Raw genomic sequence first — 24,096 nt, 5'->3', positions numbered from 1 at the left:
ATGGAGTGTGACACATAACGCCATGTTATTTGTTTTAATGTCATTCAGTGTGGAGTCATCAGATGGAGATCTTCTGCTATTGTCAATAATAAGAGTGCGAAGATAAAGGCGTGGGTTTCGGATTCATTGGTTCAGAACTTTGAAAATCATAGTGCTTGTATTGTGTTTTATTGGTAGAGTTAGCACAGCATCCAGACAAATTCGCAGAATATTATAGAATGTCCAAAGAATCATTTGAAGATACGACAAACTGTGAATATTCCTAATAGATGGAAAACATGTGTGAGTATTACACAACCATATCGACTTTTCACTCTGATTTCTGTTGAAGACTTGGGTAGAAATAGTGTTGGTGCTAGGGTTGCCAACTATTTTTGAAGAAAATACGGGAGACTAAGTGGTCTACAATATTTGACATAAAAAATTGAAAAATTATTAAATTCAGTTAGCTGCACTAAAAACAATTTTATTCTACATTTTGGCAGTTAGGTTTAAATTAAAGTATTTTGAGATATTTTACCTAGCGTAATAGTTTCAAATGAATTGTAAAAATTTCCTACATGGGTAATTGAAGTTGACTGTGATTTGCAGTTCTGATTTGATTAAAGTGTCGCTCTCCTTTTTTGAACATCTGAGGATTGTGGGACTTCATATGTGAGTATAGGTATATATCAATGTTAACAGTATTAAAAAAAGCTTGTTAAAATTGGCCATAAAGTCATTTAAATACGTGCTCCTGCATATATGACTTACCGGTATATGTCTAAAATGCAGGTAGTAGGCCATTGATGATATAATGAGAGTTTGGCTGGCACCATGGATCGTGTCCCAGCATAGCTCAGTTGGAAAGAGCGCTCAGCACGCAGAGTTGAGAGGTCCTGGGTTCGATTCCCGGTGCTGGAACTAATTTTTCTCAAAATTAATAGGTATCTACATGTTGACTACTAACAAAAAATAGTAGTCTCGATTATTCAATGAGGATGGCGACACCTCATATATGAATGTATGTATATATATATATATATATATATATATATATGTTCACTTACTTTTCATAAAAGAAAACACTCTTTGTATAAGCTTAGCTGCACATTTCAGTGCATCTCTGGAACAACAGAATCCATCATATAAATCACCTTCAACCATATAAAAATTAAATGTTTCAAATAAATTTTTATATTATGCAAAAATAAGGGAGAAAAAGGATCGAAGAGAAGAAAAATACGGAAGTTGGGAGACTGTTAAAAATTGGGGCTAAATACGGGAGAGTTGGCAACACTAGTTGGTGCTGTGCTGCCCATTACGAACACAAGATAAACTAAACTTTCTTCTATTTCACTGATGAGACATTTCCCTTGTTGAAGCATATGATGCGGTCATTGCCTAAGATCATATTGACAAAGGAGCGACGAATTGTTAACTATATGCTATCCCGGGCTAGAAAGAATGTAGAATGTGCATTTTGGATGTTATGTTCTAAATTTAAAGTCCTGGACACAGCATTTAACTGTCAATTGGTATCATTATCAAGTGTGCAAGTATTCTGCACAACTTTTTGAAAACAAGAGAAAGAAAAATGTGCCAACCTACAGTGGAAAATATTCCAGACTTTGATGCCACAGAAGTTCGAAATGATTTCCACACACCGTATGATGACCAACCTACAGATGAAAGTGTCTATACGAGGGATAGGTCAGTTTCTTATTTTTTTAAGTCTAGCATAGCTCTTCCTTGGCAATTAATTCCCAGTGACTTAATAAAACTTATTATGAAGTGGGACATTTATATTTTAAAACAAATAAATAAATGAATGAATACATATACGGGAACTAAATAGCTACTTTCCCGGACAATCCTATTTCAGCTTATGTTTTACTTCAGCAGCTATCTCCGCCCAAATTTTATCTGTGAGATTCTTCCTTGAATAATAATTGGATACCTCTCCATCACATTATTTCTGGTAGTCCATCATGATCGGAAAGTGTACACTGACAACTGAACTCTGGGCTGTAGTGGCCAGGTTGCATGAAGTACGACACAAAGAATCAGCATGTTTTATCTTGGTTATGATGCAAGGCACATGCATTATGTTGCTTGTGTCTTGCATTATCTGGCCTGACTAGTAGCACCTAAAGGCGTTCGTTTATTCTCCTTTGATGCATGCTTAATGTTCCATGCATACTGCTTCATGTGTCTGTATCGACTGGTGTGTATCAGTGGCGGCTCCTGCGTATTTCTTAAGAGGAGGAAAGAAGGTAACAAGACGAAATGACACCTTCTTGAATGAAACATGCTACAAATTAGCCAACATGCACACATGTAAGGCCAGGTAGTGTTGGGGTTGGCCTTCCCTTCTGTATAGCAATAATCTGTTCTTGTAAACTGAGTTTCCTAAATTTTCCATAAAATATGTTTTCACTTCCATTCATTGTTGAATAATTGCACAAATTAACAATTACAAGGATATTCACCTTGCAGCATTTTTCGAGCACACTACAGCATCACACGTGTTGGAAGAGACTAACACTGCACCCACGTGGTCTGTGTTGCCACATGTACATTTTACAAGTTCAGTATCACATGCTTTTGAAGAATATCAGTTCTTGTAAAGTCATACTATCATTATTGTTCAAAGTTGCCGGTGCCCAATTTTTTATGTTAAAAATAATGTAGTTTGGAGTACCTACTTTCAATTTCAAATATATTTGTACAAAACTGACAACTTGGCTGTTGCCCTGTCTAATAAACAATGAATAGAAGTGAATTTCAGGGCCCAAAAAGATCTGCGATACCAACGTAGAACTACTTCCTCTTTGTTTTATATAAACACGACTTTATAAATAAATAAATATGCAGGAGATCTATTTCAAGAAAGATTATTAAGATTTCTAAACAGAATATATCTGACTGCCACTTTACCGGAAGAATGGAAAAATAGTGTAATTATTCCCATATATAAAACAGGAGATAAACAGAATGTTGAAAACTATAGAGGGATTAGTATCCTCAACACAGGTTATAAGATATTTAGTAGGATTTTAAATGAAAAATTAAAAAAACATGCTGAAACTTTCCTTCTGGAGTGTCAAAATGGCTTTAGAAAAGGAAGATCATGTGTAGATCAATTATTTAGTATCAAACTATTGTTAGAAAAAAGAAGAGAATTTAATTTAGAAACCCATATAGCTTTTATTGATTTTGTGAAAGCTTTTGATAAAGTCCGAAGAGACCTTTTATTCGACATATTGCAAGATAAAAATATTCCAAATTTGCTATTGCAAAATATAATAGAAATCTACACAGACAGCAAAATAAGTGTCAAAATAAATAACTGTATATCCAAAAGAAAATTAGTTAATAATGGAGTTCGACGAGGTTGTCCACTATCACCAACTTTATTTAATATTTATATAAATGAAATTATTTTAAAATGGAACCAAATCTACACATCAGGAATCAAAATAACCAGTGCTCTAACATTAAATATCTTACTCTATGCCGATGATCAAGTCATAAATTCCAATTCAGAGGATAATTTACAAAGAGGATTGTATACATCTAATAAAATTTTAAAAGATTTTGGGATGGAAATTTCAGCACAAAAATCAAAAGTAATGGCATTTTTAGGGCAAGACCCAGTCAGAAGTAAGATAATACACAATAACCAATGCCTCGAAGAAGTGCAAAATTTCAATTATCTGGGTTGTGAAATATCTTATCAAAATGAAAAAGATGTGAACAAGAAAATTACCAAATTTACACAAATTCTAGGAATAATAAACAATGCATTAAAAGCTAAATTAGTACAAAAATCTACAAGAATAAAAATATATAATACACTAGCATTACCCACCCTTTTATACGGAAGCGAGATTTGGTCATTAAAGAAAAAAGACATGAACAGAATCAAAGCAATGGAAATGAAATTTTTGAGGAGGACAGCAGGATATACTCTTTTAGACCGAAAAAGGAATGAAGAAATTTTAGAACAATTAGAAGTAGAGTCAGTAGAAGAAAAAATCAGCAGATACAAATTCAATTGGCTAGATCATGTAAGAAGAATGGAAAATTCAAGAATCCCAAAAATTATGATGCAATATAAACCTAGAGGACATCGTCGACCAGGAAGACCTTTAAGAAGACTGCTAGATGGGGCCGAAACAGGTCTACAGAGGCCTAATTCGTGAAGGATGATGATGATGACGACTTTAACTTTCAAATATCCTTGAAAGTTTCAAACCATGAATAGTAGGCTATATAAAGTGCAATGAATAATATTTTTGATTTATAATTTTAGAAAAAAAAGTTTATACAGTGTCTTTCATAGCATTGCATTAAAACTATTTTATTGTGCCTCCTCGTAAATGTGTTACAGTCTGGTTGAATGCAAGATCGTTAGATGGCAGTGGTAGCAAGCTTGCTGCATGACCAGTCGGTTTCTATTTCCCGCCCATGCGCTGATTCAGAGGAGGATCTCCTCCTTCTCCATTCATTTACTCGCTTTAAAACTCTGCTTCTTTCTCTGGCCACTAGTGCGCTGTTGTCTATGTGTGCTAACTGCAGTAAAGGAGGAATGGCTTGGCTTTCCTCCACACAAACAATCTCGCATCTTTCTTACAGTTTTCTAGCAGCACATGAGCGCGCATCGTTTAAAACTCGATCAACTGAGATTTTCTTATAGCTGTGAACTTAAAAATTATCGAATCTTCCTTGAATTTCAAGGCACATATTTCGAACTGCATTAAGTGTGGTTGTGCATATAACCTTTATTTCAGTCTTCATCAACAGTGAACATAAGAGTGCATTGAACAAAATACAACACACTTTAATGAATAATAAAAGAAATTCTGTAGAATGCAAAATATCTAAGGCATTCCAACAAAACTTTGAGGAATACCACAAGAAAATGACCGTCATTCTTCCATCTCTGTGAGGGGAGAAAGCAAAACTAAAGAAAACCACAGGAATAACGAAAGCAGATATGTATAAATGCAGTGGTGATATTCTAATTTCCTAACATTTGGTTCTCTCTCCTAATGACTACAAATTTCAAAATGTTATTATAAAAATTGTAAATAAGGTAATAATAAGCAGCTATAAATAAAGGAAAATCGCAATGTATCACTCTAGTACCGGTACAGAATATATATGCAGAGTACTTTATATCATTTACTGTTAAAGTTAGTTTAACATTAAATGTTTAGCACATCACAGCCACTTTCTAGCATGCCATATTGTATTTTTGGTCCAGGGAAAATACATTTCATTTACAATAATACTTGTAAAAAATAGGAACGTTTTGGTAAGAAAGTATTAATATTTTCTCTAAACTAGGGTGACCAGACGCCCCATTTTTAATGGGATTGTCCCTTTTTTCAGCTTCTTGTCCCCTGTCCCGAGAAAAGTATATGTTGTTGTTTTCTAATGCCAGGCGTTTGACAATAAAGTCATTTGACCTCTTGCACTCTAATATTTGAAAATGGCAAGTTGTAGCCGATTTAAGTGAACACTTTATTTTAACGTTTTGGTGGCTACTTCATTCACACAAAACCCCCAGTGTCTGGAGGACTACACCTGCTGTTGGTCGACGGGTCCATTGGACCTAGCTGGGAGATCATGTTGATCACCAGCTTTCCCTCCTTAAGCCACTGGAGGACGATTTTAGTGCCATAGCAGGTCAGCACTAGAAACAGAAAAGTAGAAAGAGGAGGAAGGAAAGTGAAATGAACCTCTAGGCCTCGAATGCTCTAATGCCGTCAGGGTCGAAGAAAGTAAGAGTTCAGTCAGAGGACTGGATAGGAAAGGGTAAAGAGGGAATTAGGTATTGAATAGAGGAAAATTATACCAAATTCAGTCATTAACTCATCAAGCTGACCAGTGCTAATTGATGAGTAGCCCCTCCCTTTAGTTCAGCTTGTAAAATTATGCTTTCTAACAGCTGCACCATGGGAAGGTAGGGATGGGACATTAGGTATTTGTCCAGGTTGGTTCCTTAAGGCCTTCAATGGGAAGGATTAATGGCTCTCCCCCCTGTATCCGACAGATAGCCTACCCTTTTGCAGCCCCCGAGAAAAGTATGCTCGGTGTGCCAAATGTCTCGTTTTTTTTTAATGGCACCACATTTCCCTAAATTATAATTAAGATATTTATTTTTCTTTTATTCTATTATGAAAGATAAATACATTAACTTAGTTTTACAAACATAATTCAGATTGTAAGTTTTGTGTTAGGAATACCTGGTCCCAATGCATCATCAGAAAGAGCGTTTTCGTTGTTGAATTCAATTTGGTCTTACGAAAGGAATCAGTTTCCAGTTAAAACCATAATCACAAAATGTAATTTCAAAAATGTGTCTTGCATGGACTTTTATAGTTTCTTGAAGGAAAGGCCCCAACACTTCTACAGCAAATTCACTCATCAAAGAAATATGATGCAGATTGTACAGTTGATCTTCATGGAGAATGTTAAAATACTTATTATTTCTCAGCAATATTTGCATTTCCCATGGACATATACTGTATATGTTTAACATAGGTACACATGAGTGAATTGGTGTTAAATTTCTTGAATATCACCACTGGTTAAAAGGTAATATGAGGCAAAAAATTTTGTTACGAAACAATTCAGAATACAGTGACAAGAATATGATTGTAAGGTCCAATTAACCTGAAGTATTTTTAAACAGATAAGTTAACCTATTTAATTCAGACTAGCTGTCACATAAAAAAATGTCAACAATGACTTAAGCCAAGTATCCATACTACTTTATTACATACTCTTCTCACTTTATAGATCTCTTGGGTATGAAACAACAAGTTTTGATGGAGAAATCACTGCAATAAGTGAAAGTCTCAGGAATCTTCTATGCCACATCAATAAATTTAAGAATGCAGTTATATTGTCAGACTCCAAAACAGCTATTCTATCAATAGTCTCTAAACACACATCTTCATCTCAAACAGCAGAAATAACTAAAATGCTCTCTCAATTAATATCACTCAATAAAAGAATTGTATTCCAATGGATACCATCCCATTGTGGAATCCTGGGAAATGAGATTGCGGATGCATTAGCAAAGAAGGGCAGCACTGCTACTTACAGACCTGTTACTAAATCTACGTATTACTCTGTGAAAAGATTTATTAAATCTACATATTTAGACTTCAACAAACAAAATTTGATAAGACAATCTGAAGGGAAAAAATGGAACTCTCTGCATCATAATCCACAGTTAATTCCCGATTTACCACGACACTTGTCTGTGGCTGCATTTAGATTGGCAACAGGCCATAATTGTTTGGCCAAACACCTGCATAGAATTGGAATATATCAGTCCCCTAACTGCCCATTGTGCAACTCAAACCAAGAAATGGATTCGGAATACCTCAAAATCTGTGCTTCAGTGGCTGGTCATGATAATATCTTTGAAAAATATTGGAGTGCAAGAGGTCAAATGACTTTATTGTCAAACGCCTGGCATTAGAAAACAACAATTATTATAGCCTAGTTATTGTAAACAGTGTAGTATTTATTACTTTAAAATAAATAAAACTGGACCTTATTGCTCACTGACATTATATAAACACAAGTAGGGTAATAATGAATGTTTAGATAAAATGTTGATTCATGTCAACTTTAATAAATGTCTCGTTTTTTTATTTTGTAAATCTGGTCACCCTACTCTAGACCAAAAATACACTATGGCATTCATAAGAAGTGGCAGAGATGTACTGAAACAACAATATTATAATAATAATACTTTACTGCTATGAGGGCTATTCATTAAGTAACTTCCGTTTTCATATAGCGTGCGTAACAACAGAGACAGTGGCGCCGCTCTTGAGGTGGAGTGTACCTTGAAGCAGTACGCGTCAAGCAGTGGTAGAGTCAAGGTCGTGTCTTTGTTCCTGTTAAAATGTGTGCTGCAATCGCAAGTCCCGCCAGGTGTGAGGTACTTTCTGTAATAAGATTTCTTGTGGCCAAAAACTGTAAACCCAGTGAAATTCATCGCCAATTTTGTGAAGTTTATAGGCCAGACGTAATGAGTGAAGGTGGTGTAAGACAATGGTGCTGTATGTTCAAAAATGGGCGAACCAATGTCCATGATGAAGAGAGAAGTGGTCGACCAAGTATCGTGAATGCAGATCTGATTTGTTTGGTTGACGAAAAGGTTAGAGCAAACAGCAGGTTTACCATGTCAGAGCTTAGTGAGAATCTTCCACAGATTAGTCGTACTCTTGTGTACAAGGTGATTACCGAAGATTTGGGCTACATGACACTTTCTGCCAGATGGGTGCCTAAACTCCTTTCTGAGTAACAAAAGGCTCAGCAGATGACGGCAGCACTGTTCTTTCTTGAGCGTTACGAAAGAGAAGGTGACGCTTTACTCGATCAGATTGTGACAGGAGATGAGACTTAGGTATGGTATGTGAATGCAGAAACAAAGCTTCAATGAATGCAGTGGGGCCATACTCACTCCTCGAAAAAATTCACAAAGTGTCGTCAAACACTTTCCAGAGGCAACTCATGGCAACTGTCTTCTGGGACAGAAAAGGAATTTTTCTAGTGGATTTCTTGGAGAGGAATGCCACAATTAACGCTGAGTGTTACTGTAACACACTAACAAACTTGAAAAGGGCCATTCAAAACAAACATCGTGGCATGTTGAGCTCTGGGGTGATTTTCCTGCATGACAACGCCCGGCTGCATACAGCGTGTCATACTGTGACCAAACTGCAAGAGTTCAACTGGAAAGTATTGGATCACCCTCCCTATAGCCCAGATTTGACGCCTAGTGATTACCATCTCTTCATGCACATGAAAACTTGGCTTGGCTCAAAGCGCTTTGACAATGACGAAGAGTTGAAAACCAGTGTTGTAGGTTGGCCGAATTCTACAATTGCGGAATTTCAAAGCTCGTCAAATGCTACGACAAGTGTCTCAATGTGACTGATAACTGTGTGGAAAAATAAATTAGAGTGTATAATTTCAAATGTATTGTAACCCAAATCTGTAACGTCATTCACAGGTTTGTAAGAAATAAATGGCTACTTTATGAATAGCCCTCATAGAACAAAGATACATATTGCTTTTTTTATATAAAAACATAAGATACATATTGCTTTTTTTATATAAAAACATTCTAACATCCCCAGAAAGAGTAAGTTCCATACTCGTGCTCAGAGGGCATTCCACATAATGTTAAGATAGTTTATTAAATAACAGAGTAAAAAGTGAAAAAAGAAAAAGAAAAAAGAAGAAGAAAACACATATCACAATAATTGAACTTTAAATTTTCTCTCTAAACAGGAATTTTTAATTGATTTTTTTTTTAAATAAGGAGCATTAGTAAATTGTATATTTGGGAATTTAGCTATTAAGTTATTATGTTATAAAGCCTTGGACCGAAGTTGCTACTATGATTATATACTGCAGCTGTGATACATTTAGGTTCTGTCAAGCACAATATAAGTTACAGAGGGTGCCAAAAATATGTATACCGGTACACTCTTTCAATGACTAAAACGTTAAGAATTATTATGATACAGAAAAGTTTCAAAGTTAAAAATAATGTAAACCAATGTAGAAACCAGTCATTTATTGAAAGTGTTCAAATTGTTGGTCATTATGGTCCTCGCACAGCTGATAACGCTGACCGATGGAATCCAAAACATTGCTAATCATTTCGATTGGTATTTGGGCACATTCTATTTCAATGGCTGCTCTCAACTCATCGATTGTAGCTGGTTTTGTGCTATAAACATTATGCTTGACATGTCCCTACAGAAAAAAATCCATCGGAGTCTAATCCGGTAAGCGAGGGGAGTACTCGGTACTACCTCTTCATCCTATCCATCTGTTCTGCAGGTGGCCGTTAAGATAGGCCCTCACGTCGCATGGTAGTGAGGAAATGCTCCATCCTACTGGAAGTACCATTCTTCATTCCTAAACGTCTCTTCGATGCATGGCATGGCGGATTCCTTTAGCAAGTTGAGGTAAATTGCACCAGTCACGATACCACCAAAAAAGAAAGATCCAATTAAACCAAATGCTGACAAACCACACCACGCTGTGGTAAGTTCACATGGTGTTCCACTGTCACATGAGAATTGTTAGATACCCAGTAGGTGCAATTGTGACGATTAATTGAGCCATTTAATTTAAACGTGGCCTCATCACTCCAAACAATCTTGTATGGAAATTGATTGTCCTACGCACATTTTGCTTGGTAAGTTACCACCCACAAAATTCAATTCTCCGGTCATGATCATCTTCAGAGAGCGTGGACTAATCTAGGAATAAAACTTTTCCATTGAGCACGCTTGAAAACACGATGGACACTCGATTTTGAAAGTTCTGTCTCACAAGCCGCTTGCCGAACAGATTTTCTAGGAGATTGCTGAAACCTTTCGATGACTTCTCTTTCTCTTGTGGGGCTGGTGGATGTTCGTGGTCTTCCGGAATTGTTCTTATGGACATTGTGAACAGTTTCTTCATCTTCAAACTTATCTCGCAAATGAGCAATTGTGAGTCGCGTTGGTGACTCTGCTGAAACTCCATTCTAAACCGTCTTTGCACTTCACTTATGTTCTCAGTCTTTCAGTAGCACTTTAGAATGAATTTTCTTTCCTCAAAGTTTAGTCTGACTTCAGCCATTATTTTAAGCGGTCACACTTAAAAAAATATTAAAAAGTGAGTTACTTATGAGCTATTGAAGAGTGTGTACATTTTTTGGCACCCTCGGTATGTTTTCTGATCTTTTGATTTTATATTTATGTGAATATAAATTAAATATATTTCGGTTTTTATGTACGAAATTCAATAATACATTGTTATAAATTTGATGGAAGTCACGTACTTTAAATGCAACAGTTCTGAAGGGTAATCAAGAGTTTATTAAAGCATAATTGTATTATTCTTTTCTGTAGCAGAGTTATTGGCATGAGGGAGGTACTATTAGCACTATATTAACTTCGCACTTTCTTAAACATCAACCATAGTACACCAACTATTTACTTTTCTTACACATACTGCTACCACCACCACTAAAAAATTTTTATCAACACTTCAACCATTAATGCTTTATTAGACTACTCTGATTGCTCTCTGCAATTTTTTTAGTTAGTTATTTAAGGACCCTGTATTAACTACTAGGATATTTGGCATCGATTGTATTGGTAATAGCATAATGGTATTTGGCAAGATGAGGCCGAGGGTTCGCCATAGATTACCTGACATTCGCATTCGCCTTATGGTTGGAGAAAACCTTGGAAAAAACCACCAGTAATGAGTACAAGCTGGAATCGAACCCATGCCCGAGTGCAACTTTGGATCAGCGGGATCCTTGTCCTTGTAAGCTTTTTATTTGTTATACACATTAATGGTAACATTTGCACAATTCACTTTTTTCCTTTAAAAAGCTAACAATTATTGTGTCTACTTACTAATTTCCACGTTTTTCTTCAGTGATATCGTACACCGCAGCATAGAATAATGAATCCACAGAAAACTTGATTTCTTCTTTTCACTTTTCATTGAAAAATATTCCAGCATAAACTTTTCAGAAATATTCTCTACTTTTTTTTTTACACCACTCTTCAAACTTCTTATATCCCTCTTCATACCTCTGTCGCGATTTTGTTGGAATTAATAAATCAGTACAGCTGTTAATGCAATACCATTGACACTTATATTTATAAATAGTCATGGTGACAATACCGACAATAATAACATTCTTCAAATGTTTCTTGTACATGGCCCTCTATATGAATCGATCACCTACAAAGCAAATGTATATAGCTGGCCATAAAAATTTTACATTTAGACAATATTCAACTTTACATTAAATTTTTTTTTATCAAAGCGGATAAAACTTTGTACGATACACGTCGTAACTTCATATTACACAGGATGGAAGAACACTGACAATACGATATTATCAAGCATCTTAATATTGCACAAAACATAATGTAATAGTTTTATTTAGATACTAATGTCGTAATTCACTGTGGGCTAAAGCAAGGAGATGCACTATCACCTTTACTTTTTAACTTTGCTCTAGAGCAGCGGTTCCCAAACTTTTTGAGCCACAGAGCGCTTTTTGAAGCAAAATTTTCTCGTGGAGCACCAATAAATGTTTGGTGTTTAGTTCTGTCTGTATATGTTCTATGAAGCATAATACACATGATATATATATATATATATATATATATATATACGGAAGTATGAATAATAAGGTATATATATATATATATATATATATATAAAGGAAACAATAGTAAAAACGAACTGGAGACAATATTATTTAAATCTATAAAATGATAATTATAAGTAGTACCGGTAGTTAAGATATTTAGAAAATGTTACATTTATACCTGAATTAATCTGAAGAATGTGCCTGTTTCTTACGACAGAGTTTGTCAATGTCTGGTGTCACAGAAGTCAGTTGAAAACGCATATCGTCGTATGCATCCAAATAATTTAGCTTTTGAACTTAATATGGAATGATCTTCCCCTAACAGCCCAAAATTCGGGAAGTGGTTTGCTTTTAAATGATGCCTGACAGTGGCCGTCCGAAACCATGTCTATAAGGACCTCATATTCTTGCTGCAGTGAGGGCTGCTGGTTTTGATTTCACTGAAAATGGATCTACAATCCACTCATATTTGTTTCGAATCGTTTCCTGAGTGTCCCTTGGAAAGTATGAATTCATATTTTGAAGCAAATTATCATGGTGTTCTTTATTATTGCTATGAATGAGTTATTCATTTTATGTTATTTTATTCCATAAAGTTTGAAGTCAATGAGAAACATGTCATCCTATTCTAGACTCTTTCCATGTAGAACGTTATTTTTTTCTTCAGTGCGGCAATTTTGTCATTAGCATTGAATATAGTCTTCTGTTCCCCTTGTATGGATTGCTGAATTCGTTAATTTTTTAAAAAATGTGTGCCAAGTAACATAATTTGCACAACCATTCCTAATCATTAAAATAATCTGCTAGCAAACTCTTTTGATCATTCAAAAGTGAAGATAACGCTTATCAAGCAACAACCACCACACCTCTGTGTGTAATAAATAACTAATAACAATGACTTGTGTGTACTTCCCATATCTTCATACATAATTTTGAGTAGCCTACACTGCAAAGGTCGTGCCTTAACAAAGTTGATCATTTAGGCGACGTTGTCTAGTACTTGCTTTAATAATGTTGTTTTTTTTTTTGTTGCGAGGGCGTGTCGGTGTAGTACACAATGACTACTTGTACAGTTTTTTAAAACTTTCTTGATCCTTGTAACAGTGCCAGCAACAGGACCTACTATGGTCTTTGCTTCATCTGTGCAATTGTCTCATGGTATTGATGAAGGAGGATAGAACAGAAGAAAATTCTCTTCAGCACAAGGACTCGAACCCGGGTTTTCAGCTCTAAGTGCTGACACTTTATCCACTAAGCCACACTGGATTCCAGTTCCGATACTAGATCGAATCCCCTCAGTTTAAGTTCTGTCTCTCAGTTTTACCTTTGGTGCCTACCCCCATGTACTGTGTCACAGAATATGTGACAGTGGCATAATATCCAATGCACTATGTACAGAGGTGCACTCATTACGAGTGACTAATTGACCGGGATCCGACATGATCAGCGCCGTCTTGAATCAATAAGTGGTTACTTACGCATATCATATTATTATGATGTACTACTTCGGTACATCATAATAATACCATGGTGTCGAGTTTTCAATGAAGACATCTATCAGGGAAAAAAATTCAGTACCGCTTGTAGAGGATGGCAATGGCTTGCAAAACAAAATATCTTCATGAAAAGAACCTGAAAATTTGTACCGCCTAATGTCATTAGCACAGCTAATCCGGCAACGTCCGTGGTGTCACCAAGTTGTAGCAAAAATTTCGTTTGACTGACACTGGAAATTATGGTATTTTTAACATCATTTGATAGATCCTGGATCCAAGTAGGCACAGTGTTATTTGATAAGGGTACGCTGGAGATCAAGTTTGTAGTTTTTCGTCCACCATGCACTCCACTACCTTCACTAAGAGTGGTTTTATAAGAATTTCGGCAAGGGTACAAGGTTTACCAGTAAGACCCTGGTCATGACTAACCAAGTACGACGCTTCCAGTGCTTTATAGTTATTTGTCTTTACATGAGATAAAATTTTTGTCTGAACTGCATGGAGTTCGTCCCATTTTCTTTTGAAGCAATCTGCAGTTTTATTTGTGAAGTCAGGATGAGTTTCGAAATGCTGTCTAAGCTTGGCAGCTAACATAGAACTATTCGGCAAAACTTTGTTACATTTCACACTCTGTGGACGTCCATCAGTGAATCCCATATCCAAATATGAATCACAATATTTTAGTTTTTTGCTTCCTTTCGGTACCTCTACACTAGGCATCGTAAACTCTGAAGCAGGATCATGTGCAGCATATTCTGAACTCAATCCCAATGAATTCGGACTACCTTCTTCGAAAGTAAGGCTGTTATTATCCCCCTTTGATTGAGCAATGGTTGATGGCTGATGACTCTAGTAGATCTATTATTGCTGTTTCTATCTAGCAAGAAGATATCAAACTACTTTCTGGGAAAGTACTTTTCGCTTGATGGAAGTAGTTTACGTTTTTCGCACTAGAGACTAGATGAAAGCAGAAATTTTTGTCATTTTCATAACTGCCGCGGTCGGATTCCCTGAGACTCACTTGCGGAGCCCCAAGGGCTCGGCGGAGCACACTTTGGGAACTACTGCTCTAGAGTATGCCATTAGGAAAGTCCAGGATAACAGAGAGGGTTTGCAATTGAACGGGTTACATCAGCTGCTTGTCTATGCGGATGACGTGAATATGTTAGGAGAAAATCCACAAATGATTAGGGAAAACACGGAAATTTTACTGGAAGCAAGTAAAGGATAGGTTTGGAAGCAAATCCCGAAAAGACAAAGTATATGATTATGTCTCGTGACGAGAATATTGTACGAATGGAAATATAAAAATTGGAAATTTATCTTTTGAAGAGGTGGAGAAGTTCAAATGTCTTGGAGCAACAGTAACAAATATAAATGATACTCGGAAGGAAATTAAACATAAAATAAATATGGGAAATGCCTGTTATTATTCAGTTGAGAAGCTTTTATCATCCAGTCTGCTGTCAAAAAATCTGAAAGTTAGAATTTATAAAACAGTTATATTACGGTTGTTCTGTATGGTTGTGAAACTTGGACTCTCACTTTGAGAGAGGAGCATAGGTTAAGGGTGTTTGAGAATAAGGTGCTTAGGAAAATATTTGGGGCTAAGAGGGATGAAGTTACAGGAGAATGGAGAAAGTTACACAACACAGAACTGCACGCATTGTATTCTTCACGTGACATAATTAGGAACATTAAATCCAGACGTTTGAGATGGGCAGGGCATGTAGCACGTATGGGCGAATCCAGAAATGCATATAGATTGTTAGTTGGGAGGCTGGAGAGAAAAAGACCTTTGGGAAGGCCGAGACGTAGATGGAAGGATAATATTAAAATGGATTTGAGGGGGGTGGGATATGATGATAGAGAATGGATTAATCTTGCTCAGGATAGTGACCAATGGCGGGCTTATGTGAGGGCGGTAATGAACCTCTGGGTTCCTTAAAAGCGAGTAAGTAAGTAAGTAATGTAACGTTTTATGGAAATTCCCTAGTACCCGGTACTCGCTGCATAAGCTGTTAAGTCAGCCATTGTTGTATAATCATAAAAGATGTATATTTGCCCTGGACCATATATTACAAACTGACTAGAATCACATCTAGTAACAAACTATTAAAAGCGAGTAAGTAAGTAATGTTGTAACGTTTTATTGGAAATTTCCTAGTATCCGGTACTCGCTGCATAAGCTGTTAAGTCAGCCATTGTTGTATAATCATAAAAGATGTATATTTGCCCTGGACCAAAAATATATTACAAACTGACTAGAATCACATCTAGTAACGAACTATTAAAATTCTTTCCAGAAAGAAGCCACTGTGTTAACATAAAAATGACCTATGTAACGAATACCCGGTACAAGGAAACTATCACCATATCTAAATACTGGTAGGCCTATATACATGTTTTTACATATTATTTATTTCAAAAGTTTCATTTATTGGAACTGACGATATAATATATCAGAATACACGATTTGTATTCAAGACTTTGCCGTTTCTATGGAAGGACAAGCCTCGAGAAGGATTAAACACTGTAAGTTCAATTTTTTTTTCCCCCCTCGCTGTTATTTATACTCGCTTTAACATCTTTTGGTCATAAAGCGATAGTTCAATTTTATTTAAATACCAACTTGTATAATTCATGATGCTGTCACATTTTAAACATATTTTAGTGTGAGCACAAAATTTCCATTTCCTATGACAATTTCATAAAGATATTCACGCGAAATTATTTTGCTAAGGAATCCATCCTTCATTATGGAAAAAAAAACTGTGGTAACTCACTTTTAATTGAGTACCTACTTAACCTTACAAAAGGGCTAAAGAGCAAAATTAAAAATAAATAAACAAACAAACAAACAAGGAAACAAGTAAACAAAGAACTACAATTCATGGTGTGTGGATAAGCTTCAGGGCTTCTACTGCATTGTCTTGGTGTTGGTGGCTGACGTTTCGACTGCTGTGTTGTGGTCATCTTCAGAGCAGTTGTTGGATAAGGAAATAGTCTGCGAGCTCGTATATATATAGTAGTCTCGATGGGGGGAGTACTTGCGGTGATAGGTCGTAGGTTCTCCTTCTCCTTACAACGCGGTAGAAGCCCTGAAGCTTATCCACACACCATGTACACCAGCCGCGGAAGCCTACGCGAACACTTATGTACAATTCATATTTTATTGTAGAATGAAGTTATTTCATATTCTGCATTTCCCTACAAGAGTGCTAAGTGAAATTCGTAACTTAGTAAGTACTGGTATTTGCTATGAGCATCACTTCACTTCACATCTGGTTAACCGACACTGTTGCCAACCTAGTTGAGCTGCTGTGTCAAGAAGACTTTAATATAAATTTCTGTTAGTCACGTAGTATACGCAATAATGGCAATTCGACTGGTTACCATTTCATCCTAGTTCTAGTGATAAATCTAAATAAACATTTAGTTATAGAGTGGGAATGTTGATTAAGTAGATCATGTATACTCCAAGGGCCTTCAATAGGTAGTATGTCATGTATTTCTGATAATAATTTTTGACTAGCTGGCTTGGAAAAACGTGCATCCGAAAAAAATATGGTTCAAGTTCCCAATCTCACCACATTCACATAAATTGTTAGCACGTCTTTTAATGCTGAAAAGGTATTGCGGAGTTGCAAAAGTTCCCATAACCAGGTGGCAGTGCATGACGATTGCTTTTCGAGGCAATTTTGAATAGGATGTTGTGATGTTTTAATGACTCGAATTTTATCCTCCTCCTCTTTATAATGGATCTCTTCTTGACATCCTTCCATAGGATAAGATAAAAAATGGCGTCCCAAATCTTGTGGAGTAAGCAGAAAATTGGTTGCGGCATTTGGGAATGATGTGGCTAGTTGTGCTAGTTGGTCGACTTTCTCATTGCCTCTAATGCCTTTGTGACCGGGTATACGAAGAAACTGCAAACTCATTTGTGATTGTCTCATTTTATTAATAAGTGATTTTTTACTTTTTAACTTCGCTCTAGAATATGCCATTAGAAAAGTTCAGGATAACAGGCAGGGTTTGGAATTGAACAGGTTACATCCGCTTCTTGTCTATGCAGATGACGTGAATATGTTTGGAGAAAATACACAAACAGTTAGGGAAAACATGGAAATTTTACTTGAAGCAAGTAAAGCGATCGGTTTGGAAGTAAATCCCGAAAAGACAAAGTATATGATTATGTCTCGTGACCAGAATATTGTACGAAATGGAAATATAAAAATTGGAGATTTATCCTTCGAAGAGGTGGAAAAATTCAAATATCTTGGAGCAACAGTAACAAATATAAATGACACTCAGGAGGAAATTAAACGCAGAATAAATATGGGAAATGCGTGTTATTATTCGGTTGAGAAGCTCTTATCATCCAGTCTGCTGTCCAAAAATCTGAAAGTTAGAATTTATAAAACAGTTATATTACCAGTTGTTCTGTATGATTGTGAAACTTGGACTCTCACTCTGAGAGAGGAACATAGGTTAAGGGTGTTTGAGAATAAGGTGCTTAGGAAAATATTTGGGGCTAAGCGGGATGAAGTTACAGGAGAATGGAGAAAGTTACACAACACAGAACTGCACGCATTGTATTCTTCACCTGACATAATTAGGAACTTAAAATCCAGACGTTTGAGATGGGCAGGGCATGTAGCACGTATGGGCTAATCCAGAAATGCATAGAGAGTGTTAGTTGGGAGGCTGGAGAGAAAAAGACCTTTAGGGAGGCCGAGACGTAGATGGGAGGATAATATTAAAATGGATTTGAGGGAGGTGGGGTATGATGATAGAGACTGGATTAATCTTGCACAGGATAGGGACCGATGGCGGGCTTATGTGAGGGCGGCAATGAACCTTCGGGTTCCTTAAAAGCCATTTTTAAGTTGTTTGTAAGTAAGTGATTTTAAAAAGATGATATATATTTATATTTTGTTTGGTATCTGAGTAAGGTTTAAGTAAAGCTTGTAAAGTGCATTTACTGTCCGTGCATATGATTGATTGCGAATATTTATATTTCTGAATGTCCTTCAGAGCAGTATACATAGCCAGGATCTCAGCATTGAAGAGTGATGTGTTATTGTGCAGTCGGATGCCCTTGAGGTAATTGTTACTGGAATTGTAATAGGCTGCTCCAACAAGCTCCTGTTTCTTAGATCCATCCGTGAAGTATATGTGCTTGATTTCGGGACCTGGAGAAAAAGTTTTGAGATATTCCTCCCATTCTTGGGGGATACAATGGGTTGTTTGTGGTGTAAAAGATATGTCAACTATTGAGGTGTCTATTTCTTGCTGGTCTATAAGGTAGCGAAGAAAAATAGGGGTTTTGTAGATGTTTGGTTGTAGTAAGTAAGCTCAAAAAATTTTTAAAAGCAGGATATTTTGAGTGAAACAGTTTGCCAGTTGAGCCTGTGCTATTTCGGATAAAAGCTTGAGTTTGTGGAAGAGCGGGGTAGATGTGTGTGAAAACAGTCTGACAATGAATTTAGTTGGCAATTGGAATTCTCGGTATTTTTTGTCAAAGAACGGAAAAGTTTGTTCCATCTGGACATATGACGGGTTGCCATTGATGTTGAAAATATTTTTGAAGAGATGATAAAAAAGTTGTTTCCTCCAGGTAGTAAAATATGTATAAATGTATTGATGTTCGCAGTCTTGCTTCTAATAGTGACAAAGAAGGGTCCAGAATCTGAAAATATATATTGATAAGATAACTGAGGTTTCATTATATCAGACCTATCCTGGTTTTCGTTAGATCTAAGTGATGAAAGGGGCTTGGTACTGGTCAGTGATTGTTGCTCAATCGGAATGATGTAATGGCAGAGCTTCCTCCATGATTTCCGGAATGTTTTCCATGTATGAGTAGTAAGAGACCCCCGAAAGGGCTCTAGATTATCGAACAAAGAATAAATAATATGAAAGCGTGAAAAAAAAAGGCTTAATAAAGACACTGAAACACTGTCACTGAATCTAGACATTTCTCTACTACAAACTATTACATAAAAATATAGAACCACTTGCACACGTCTAACTAGTAGCATATCTCAAGTAGAAGTGATGTATGAGCATCAAATGGCTTCAATGACGTCACAACCCAGTTAACCACGCCAGTTTCCTTACAAATGTGTCAAGTAGCAATGATTTTCATGTGCATTGCCCTCCTTCAACATATTGTAACAGCTGGTCTGCTGTATTTGGTGTTATAGCTTAGCGAGTATAACTAGGTACTTGCGTATAATACATTGTTTCAAATTCCTGAACCAGTCATTAAGAAGGGAAGGTTGAAAGAGTCTGGCAATGAAAGCAAAAAGTTAGAGGCAGCAGGAAATGAATATATGATTCTAAATAACTTTCATTCATCTACCTGCAAAGAAACCTTATTTATTAGAGGTAAATCTATGCTGTGTAGGCTGTATGTGTATGTTAATTTGAAAATGTACCGGTATATGTTACCGGTAATACTGTTAAAACCCGAAATCCGTCAAAACCAGTTTCATCTAGTAAAAACTAGCTTAAATGTGTGCGTGTATCTAATGCCTACTCACTTCACTTCACAGTGGGCCAGAATCGACTCAAAATGGGACAAAATTATTTTATGTCTCTATTGTTTTCTTGGATGCATAAAATCAATAGTTATTCAATAGTTTTCGCTTTTTCTTTTAGTTAAAAGCACTTTCGCAACATAATAGTTTTTTATTCAATATCTGATTCCTCATCATTACATTTTCATTACTGACATTTTCTTCATGAATGGCACTTTCTTCTTCTTCCTCACTAGAGTCTTTCAATAGCTGTAATCCTTCCTTCCACAAGGAAGTTTTGTATTTTTATGTGACTTTCTTGATATTTGAAATGAGAGGATCAGAAGATATGAGAAGGTTGTTGACTAAATCTGTCATTGTATTTTTACGAGAACTTTTCCTTGTGTGGGGCTCTCGATATATTTTAATATCTTTATTGTGAGCCTCCTGAACCTCCTCAGATAACTGTGAAATTGGAAGCAGAGCTGAGTTAATAATCTGAGACTCATGGATGAGAATTTTGTGTATGCTAGCTGGGAGGTTAAACTAGGGATACTTCTGAATGAACAATTTTGCATTTTCTAGCGTATATTGATCCAAAGAATCAATTTTAATATATCTTCCGTTAGAAATTACTCGAAGAACAACTGCAAAACGTATAATTAAGTCTTTGTCTATCCCAGTGATGAATATGTTAATTCGGGATTTGAGAAGAATCTTGTAGGAGTATTCCGTTGTTTCAGGTTCCACTCCCTCCTGGTTTAGGTTTGTCCACAAGAAGTCCCACCTCATTTGGAAACCGACTCTGAATTTCTTCCTTTCTCCTTTTCATAAATTCGTCTGGCTGTATGATCTAACAGACTCTGTAACTTCACTTCTTCACTTATTTCTGTCAGAGTAATATTACATGGATAGCAATGCAGCTTTGCTTCTCGAACTTCATTGTACGCTGGATATAAATCTACATTTCTACATTTTTCTTGTAGTCTCAAAGTGTACTGGTACTTAAATAATTTCGTATCCATTATCAGGGCTAAAACGTCATCACCACTATATTTTGCAACATTTTTTGCAGGAACCACTATGCTCGTTATATGCACATGGGTTGGTGTACTTACAGCATTTTCCATTAGTTTAGCTGCTTCTCTTTACCAGAAGCCTTCATACTTATCTGAGTAGCAAGAACAAGCGCAGCAGGATCAGCAGCTTCTCTGAGATGGTCAGTTTTCCTCCTCTTGGTCTTAGGTGATTCAGAGAACAATTTTCTTGGATGACGAGAATGACTATACAACTATGAACATCCAGCCACATGTTCAACATGAAATTTATTACATGGGGCAGGTTAAATTCTTGATCCAATGAACTGCCATATTTTTCTTCCTATTTATTTTTCTTTCTGTAGCAATACTGCTACCTTTTATTCAAATTACTGCAGAATGAATTTTTTTTTCTTTAGTTCTGAAGAAAAATCTTGTTGACAATTTTCACGTAATCCTGATTAGGAAATAACAAACTCATGAACAGCTGTCTTATCATTATTATTTTGTAGCAAGGCCTCCATGATTTCACGATGTAAAAAACAGCAGTCATCTGGAATAGTAATGAATAATACTGTACGTAGGTATCTGAATTTTCGCACATTAATCAGAAAAGTGCAAGTAGCTGCAGCTGAATACGACTTTTCTGCAATCTATAGGATCTGTTTAAACCATAGACACAAAAGTTTTCGTAACATCGAGTGACACACACTTTATAACCCTTTTTAAATATTGAAAACTAAAATATATTAGCTTAAATTGCATTCCTCCGAGTTATCACAAATATTTACACTCTATATAAACCAATTCAAAATTACATGTATTCCTAATAAAACCTACCCTTTGTTCAAACATTATCAGCCATTGTTATTTCTTTATTCACGAATATGACCATGTAACACACACCACTGTCTCAAACGCACGGCCTAGGACTGACTGGTGCGCTATCGCCTGGTTACAATAGCTCTATTTCAAGGCTGTAGCCACAGCTGTTAAAACATGTTATCGATGATGCATCATGAGTTCAGTGCTCACCAGGATCCCTACTATGAGTATACACTGTCAAAAGTATTGTAAAAAAAAGTTCATTTTTTCAATTTTGTCCCATTTTTTATTCAGTCTGGCCCACTGTGCACTTGCATGATTCAGATTCCGCATATTTCGGATAGATGGCAGGACTATGATCCATTTTTAATTGTACACCACTTCGGCGGACCACGCTGTACATGATGTGTATCATGTGAAGAGTTATGTCGTGTACTAGGGTGAGTGTATGTGTAATGTAGGGAATGAGTGAGGATGATAATGAAGAGGAAGGGAGAAGGGGAAATATGGTGCCGGCACATAGCCTACTCCTGTCGAATAGCAACAAGGGGGCCACCAGGCTTAACGTCCTCATCCAATGGTCTAATCACTATCAACAGTGACATATGCCTTCTCTTCATATCCACTGCAGAGAGTTGGGATTTAACCCAGGCATATTGGTGCAGAATTTAGTGGTTAGAAGTTTTGCACCACCACAAATTTTACATGAAAATCTCTGATCCCACTGGGAATCGAACCCACCGGCTAGTCTGGAGGCAGACGTGCTGCCACAGAGCTAACTTGGCAGACCTGCTTAAACAAATGTACATAGATATAAAGCGAGTTTTCGTAAGGTCTAGAATCAGTGACAGGTTCGGTTTGGTTTGTTTAGGCTAGACCAGGCCTGGGCACTAGTAACTCAATCGAGTCATTGCAGATTTCCCCTTAACTCCCCACTCCACCTTCCCCAGCTGAGACGAGTAGACAGGATGAAAAGCATTGCTCAGTGACAGATTGTATAAGGCAGGCATCATAGTTTTTACAAACTTTCAGCTCTCGCTGGTTACCTGCAATCCATCACTGATGCATAGCACCTACTGTGTGTTTGTTTATAAGGCAGTGTAAGCGAAAAAGGCATGGGTGGGGGTTTCAGAGTTCCGTTTCACTTCCCTGTTGTGCCCAGAGCTGGGCTATACCTTACGAAAACTCGCTTTGCATATACGCTTTTTGTTTATGCCTTTGTTTGCTTAAACTAGTCTTTACTAGGCCTATTTGAAACTGGTTTTGATGGATTTCGGGTTTTGAGATAACATAATGTAAATTAAAGTAACATGCGTACATTCACTGGGATAATGACAAAAGTAAGCACATGTACTGTATGCTGGTTGCAAAATTATTCATATCCTAATGTAAAATATAATGTTGTGTTGGAGATGATGTGAAAAAGTTACAAAGTATTTTCCCAATGAGGATGACATCAAAATCTTTTACAGCATCTGAAGACCTTTAATAATATATGAATGTTTGTAGCTACAAAAAGTATAGAATTTTGTCTTTCATTTTTGCATTGTAAAGGAAAATTTAAAATATATAATTCAATCATGACATATAAATGTAATTTAACAACACTGTATTGTACTTAAAGCAAAATATACCGAATTTTTGCTACTAATATTTTATTTGAGAAATCAGACATGCACTGGACATTTTGGGCCCCATTGCGCCTTCATATTACAAGGTAAGTTTCTTAAGAATGTCAAGAATATTGGAAATCATATATAGCTGACAGTTTTTTACACTTTTCTCAAAACTAGCAGAAAGGAACATGTGTAGTTTCTCAAATAACTGAGTGAATAATTTTAAAGCACCACAGAAAAAAATAAATCACTAAACTGGAGAATTAGGTACCGCAGCTTGCCAACATAAGGGCATGACGTCATTACCAGGAGAAATTTATTTTTTTCTTGTTCGCTCCCTCATTCTCAACATTACTGAGAGATAGCTTTACTATTATAGTCCATGGAGTGCAGTGTCATAGA

At 36.3% G+C, this 24,096-nt stretch overlaps 1 protein-coding gene across 26 annotated transcripts in view; it reads right to left on the bottom strand.

Moving 5' to 3' along the window:
* The window catches only part of LOC138705774 (uncharacterized), a 307,903-nt gene that overhangs the window by 184,218 nt on the left and 99,589 nt on the right, over positions 1 to 24,096 (bottom strand). For all 26 annotated transcript variants that reach the window (XR_011333771.1, XR_011333770.1, XR_011333777.1 and 23 more), the window contains one exon: positions 754 to 903. The gene's annotated coding sequence lies outside the window, so the exon portion shown is untranslated. The remainder of the gene's footprint in view (positions 1 to 753; positions 904 to 24,096) is intronic.

The sequence above is a fragment of the Periplaneta americana genome, chromosome 9 (genome assembly GCF_040183065.1).
Source record: "Periplaneta americana isolate PAMFEO1 chromosome 9, P.americana_PAMFEO1_priV1, whole genome shotgun sequence".
Lineage (NCBI taxonomy): Eukaryota > Metazoa > Arthropoda > Insecta > Blattodea > Blattidae > Periplaneta > Periplaneta americana.
Note: the sequence above shows the minus strand (reverse complement) of the source record. Positions and strands in the feature narration are given on the sequence as shown.